Here is a 6,064-nt window from a genome sequence, read left to right as displayed (position 1 = left end):
GGAAAATGATATTTATAGCTCCCCAAAACTTTCCCATTATTAGAGTGGTTAGGAGTTACATAGACAAAGCACCAGTGTGAGTTGAATGGAACAGTATGATTATCTAAAAAGTAAAATTAAGGGATGATAAAGAAGAATATACTGGAAGAAGAGAAAGGGAGAGGTAGAATGATGTAACTTATCTGACACAAAAAAGGCCTGCAAGAAATTTTACAGGGGGAGGGGAGAAAAACAATGGGGGAAATGAGGAGGGAGGCACATGAGTTTTACTCTTATCAGAATTGGATCAAGGAGATAATAATTTACATGCCCAGTTGGGTAGAGAAAACTATCTTACTCTTCAGGAAAGTAAAAGGCGGAGGGGATCAGAGAAGGGGGGCAAGGCTGACAGAAGGGAGAATAGTTTGGAGGACATAAAAATCAGAAACAAAACACTTTTGAAAATGAATAGGGTAAAATGAGAGAGAGTAGAATAAACTGGGGGGAAGTAGGATGGAGAGAAATACATAGTTGGTAATCATTATTGTGAACAAAAATTCCTACAGTGAGTTTCTCTGATAAAGACCTCATTTCTCAAATATCTACAAAACTGAGTTAAATCTATAGAAATTAGAGCCATTCTTCAATTGATAAATAGTCAAAAGATATGAACAGGAAGTTTTCAGACAAAGTAATCAAAACTATAGTCTTATGAAAAATGCTCTAAAATCATTATCAATTAGAGAAATGCAAATCAAAATAATTCTGAGCTACCACCACACACCAATCAGATTAGCTAATATTATCATATTAGGAAAAGGAAAATGACAAATGTTGAAAGGTATGTGAGAAAATTAAAACACTAATCAACTACTGATGAAGCTGTATATTGATTCAGCCATTCTGAAGAGGAATTGAAACTATGCCCAAAAGACTATAAAACCATACGTACCCTTTGACCAAAGAATACCACTATTAGGTCTATATCCCAAAGAGATAAAAAATAAAAAGGAAAAGAACCTCTGTATACAAAAATATTTCTATTAGCTCTCTTAGTGGTGGCAAATAATTGACTATTGAAGGGATATCTATCAACGGGAATAGCTGAACAAGTTGTTGTCTAGGATTGTGATAGAATACTATTATGCTTTAAGAAATGATAAGCAGGATGCTTTCAGAAAAACGTGGAAAGACATGAACTGATGCAAAGTGAAATGAGAAAAAACAGGAGAACATTGTACACAGTATCAGCAAAATTGCGTGATGGTTTATTTATGAATAACTTAACTATTATCAGCAATACAATGAACTAAGAGAATTCTGAAGGACTTAGGATGAAAGGTCCTATCCACCTCCAGAGAAACCTGATAGAGCTTGAATGCAGATCAAAGATACTTTTTAATTTTTCTTGTTTTTTTCCCTGTGTTTTCTTTCATCACATGACTTACATGGAAATGTGTTTTGCAGGATGACACATGTATAATCTATATCAAATTGCTTGCCTTTCCTATGTGAGAGAAGAGGAGAGAATTTGGAAATCAAAATTTGAAAAATGAATGCTAAAATTGATTTTACATATAATTGGGAAAAAATAAATATGAAGTTGCCAAAAACGATGACTCAAATACAAATAAAGTGACTAAAGTATCCCTATCCTTTGACCCAAAGTTTCTATGACTAGGTTCATATTCTCCCAAGGAGGCCATTCATAAGAAATACCCATATAAATCAAAATATTCTTAGCAGTACTTTTAGTGATAAGAAAGAATTGGAAACAAACTTGATGCCCACGCCTAGGTGAAGGAACAGGTTAGTTCTCCCAGAGCTTCCACAGCTGTGGAGTTGCAGGGCAGCCTTTACTGACACAGGTGTTGCTTGTGGATTGGGAACGAGATAAATTGGAGGCGGAGGGAAGAGGGGAGAGATCAGACAATGCAATTGCCTCTCAGTCTCTTTGTATCACTATCATACTCTCACTTGAAGAGATCCATTCTCCAGGTCTGAGTTACACCTCCAGCAGCCACTGGCAGGTGGCTCCCGTATCACAACAACAATTAACTTAGAGGGCTGAATATAATGGAATATTACTGTACTATAAGAAATGACCAATGTGACAAATACAGAGAACCAAAGAATGATCTCCATGAACTGATGCAGTGTAAAGTAAGCAGAGCCCAAACCAAACCATACAAACAAAATGTAGCCCAAGAATCAGAAGGCAATTGTCCTATTATTTTTTTTGCTCACTCTAGATACCACAATACTGGAAGGACATTGATAAGCTGGACAGCAACCAGAGGAAAAAAATTTGAAAATAAGTTGCTTGAATGCAATTTCAATAGAATTGGGACAGAAAATGCCATCTACAACCCAAAAGAGGATTTTTTGAGAATGAATATGGATCCAAGTATAGTATTTTCAGTTTTTTTTTTCTTTCTTGTGGGTTTTCCCTTTTCTGATTTTTCTTGCACAACATGACAAACATGGAAATATGTTTAAAGGAATATTTAACCAATATCAGATAGCTTGCTACCTTGGGGAGGGGGGAGGTAAAGAAGGGAGGGAGAGAAAAATTGGGACACAAAGTTTTACAAAAATGAATGTTGAAAACTATATATTTGGAAAGTAAAAGATTATAGAAAATTTAAAAAAATAAAATGCTATCAGTTTGAAGAAAAAAAATTGAGTTGCCTGGATTGGGAAGGGTTAACCTGAGAAAGAGATGATTTAGAAGAGACTTCGAAGCTAGCTCTTCAAATAGCTGAAGTCTGTCAGGCAGGAGGAAAAGCAGCTTGTTCTCCTTGAACTTAGAAGGCAAAAGTAGGAGCAATGGGGGGAGGTTCCAAAGAGGCGACTTTAGGGCTTGATGGAAGATCATCCTCTCACCAGCAAAAGGTGTCCCCTTAAGAAAGGCCACCTGTCAGTCAGACAGCCTCCACAAAGGCTCATCAGGTGGGCTGTAGAAGGGAGTCTTACATTCAATGGAGCCTCAGAAGATTCTGAGCCGGAGCAAAAAGTCAAAGCTTTCTGGAATAATGTCCCAGTCCTTCGCCCATCACTCATGGCCTACTGTTCTGCCACTCCAGCCAAACTGATCTTTTCTCCCCACCTTCCAGAGGATCCTAAATCTTTCTCATTGCACAAGGCCCAGCACCAGTCCAGGAAGGCTCCTCCAGGAAGCCAGGGAGTTTCTAGAAAGCACCCCAGATCTGGAGCCAGAAGACTTGGGTTCGAGCTGGCCCAGACTAAGTCAGTCACCTCCCAAGCAGCTCAGAACAGATAAACCTCATCAGGTTGTAGCAAAGGAAAACTACTGACAATGGAAAAATGCCATAGAGATGGGAGCAGTGAGTGGCACTTCAGCCCTTCTTGTTTGGTCTTTTATTGGCTGGTTAATGTGGATTTTTTTAAAGCTTTTCATGAGTTTTTTCTTCTATCCCAAAGTATGCTGAAAGCTCTGTGAGGCCTTGATACATCTCTATACAGTCTAGCATGAGGCCTTGTACACTACAGGCACTGGAAAATGGCTGTGTATTGATTGATGGGAACTGAGAGGAGCTGGTATGGGATGTTTGGAGGTTTACTGGGAGCAGATGGGGTCACCCAGGCAATTGTTGTGGTTGTCTAGGCACTCAAACAGGGGCACAGGGCCAGACCCTGCCTCTCTGCCACCATTGGCCGGATAACCTAAGCCACAGAAGGGCAATATTGCAGCTGTTTATGTTTTGAGATGTCAGAGCTGGGCAGCTCTCCTTCTACCCCTTCTCCCAAAAACTAGAACTTTGTCCTGGAAGACAAACAGAGGTCACCTCCCCTCCCTGCTGAACTAAAAAAAAAAAAAAATCCACTCAAGAGCCTAAGCTCCTTTGAGAATAGCTAGGAACTAAGAGGCTGCCTTTCAACCAGCTGCTTGCCGAAGACTGGCACCTTTCTCTTGTTCTGGTCTGAGGCTCCCACTTAGAGGGGGCAACTGGGGCAATGTCTGCTGATGGAAGGAGGGTACCCAGAGAAGTCCAGGCCTGGGAACCTGGCGGTCTCCTGACTCCCCATCCAGAAGCACTTCCACCAAACCATAGAATAGGTGTGCAGCGGCGTGCCCCTTGGGATGCCCCCTGGGTGCCAGTTCCAAGTGGGAAGGTTGGCACCAAGGGGATCTAAATAAGTACTGAGCTTTGTTTCCTCAGAGACCCAGAAAAGCCTGGCTTTTCTTATCCTCATCAGGCTACATTTATATCACCATGTTCAGGTTCAAAGTACTCTCCTATATTATCTTACCTGACCCTCCCAACAACCTGTGAGCTTTTGCTGTTGTTGTTCAGTCGGGTCTGGCTCCCCGTGACCCCATTTGGAGTTTTTCTGGCAGAGATGATACAGTGGTTTTCCATTTCCTTCTCCAGCTCATTTTACAGAGGAGGAACTGAAGGGTTAAGTGACTTGCTCAGGGTGACCCAGCCAGTAAGTCCTGAAGCCAGATTTCAGGCCCAGCCTTCCATCTGCTTTTCCACCTAGCTGTCCCTCCCAACATCCTGGTGAGAAGGATGGTGCAATGGTGCTCTCATAAGGGAGGGAAAGGATGGGAGAGAGGGAAGGGGAGAGAGGAAAGAAGGAGCCATGTGAAATGGGTAAAGGCAAGACAGAGCTGGAGAGAACTGGAGAGGAAGTGGGCTCATCCTCACTCCCCAATATTATGTAGAAAGGGGGCTCAAGGCCCAGAAAAGGGGTTCAAGTGTCTAATGATATGTTCAAGACAAATTCCCTGGTCACTTACAGAACTAATCCTGTTCTCTGCCAGAATTAAAGTCGCCTGTCATGAGCTGGAGGAGCAGGACACTCGTGCCTAAGAAGGCCATAACACAAAGGAGTCTCTGCTTATTTTTTACAATTGCCAAATGCACCCTGTCTTCCCAGATAAATTGTAAGATCCTCGAGGACAGGGCCCTCTTACCCAGCTTTTTAATGCCCTCACAGGGCCAGGCACCCAACTTTGCTTCCCTGCCATCTACCGTGCACCCAGTAGACATTTAAATATTTGCTGAAATTCGAATAGACTTATAATGGAAAGAGCCATCCTCATCCAGAGAGAGAACTATGGGAGATTGAATATAGATCACAGCATATTTTTTTCACTTAATTTTTGTTGTTTGCTGGGTTTTTGTTTCCTTTTTTTCTTTCTTTCACCTTTTGATCTGATTTTTCTTGCATAGCATGGTAAATATGGAAATATGCTTAATCTATAATAGATTACTTATTGTCTTGAAGGGGGGGAGGAGAGAGAACAAATTGGAACACAAAGTTTTGCAAAAGTGAATGTTGAAAACTATCCTTACATATATTTGGTAAAATAAAAAGCTATTAAAAATGAAAAAAAAATTAAGGTGAAAGATAAGTAAATGAACAGATATTTGCTGAATTCAGTTTAGTGCAAGTTAACTAGTCTTATGACTAGGAAAAGTTTCTTCCCTTTCTCCTGGCCTCAGCTTTCTTATCTATAAAATAGGAACACTAATACCAATATCACTAATACCAGTAACACTAAATCCCAGGACGTTATGAAGATGAAATGAAATAATGTCTTTAAAGCATTGTGTCAGCTTTTAAGCTGTAGATTAATATAAGATATGAAATGAAGACAGAATGATCCAGTGGAAAGAAAACTGGACTTGGAATCAGGAAATGGCTCTGACACTCTGGGTGACCCTTGGGCAAGGTTTCTTCTCTCTATATACAGTCTCAGTTTCTTCATCTGTTAAATGGGGACAATAAAGCTCTCCAGACCTTTCTAGATTTAGTTTAGAAGCTATCAAAGGGTGAGCAGTTTGATTTTTCTAGTTTCCCAAAGTGGATTGTGAGCTCCCTTTGGACAGGTTTTTCTTTCAATCCTGCACAGAGCAATCCCTGTACACAGCAGATTGCAGTAAAGGTTGGGAAACAGAACAGTTTTAGGGAAAGACCCCAGAATAGGGAGAGGAGAAGCTCGGGCCTAGCTCAGAGCTGGGAAGGCTCTTCCCCAACTGGGCTTGTTTTCCACATCTAAATGTTGGTATTTAAGTTCCCTTCCAACTCTGCAGTTCTTAGAATCATCTTG

This window comes from Sminthopsis crassicaudata, chromosome 1 (genome assembly GCF_048593235.1).
Source record: "Sminthopsis crassicaudata isolate SCR6 chromosome 1, ASM4859323v1, whole genome shotgun sequence".
Lineage (NCBI taxonomy): Eukaryota > Metazoa > Chordata > Mammalia > Dasyuromorphia > Dasyuridae > Sminthopsis > Sminthopsis crassicaudata.
This window is presented reverse-complemented; position numbering follows the sequence as displayed.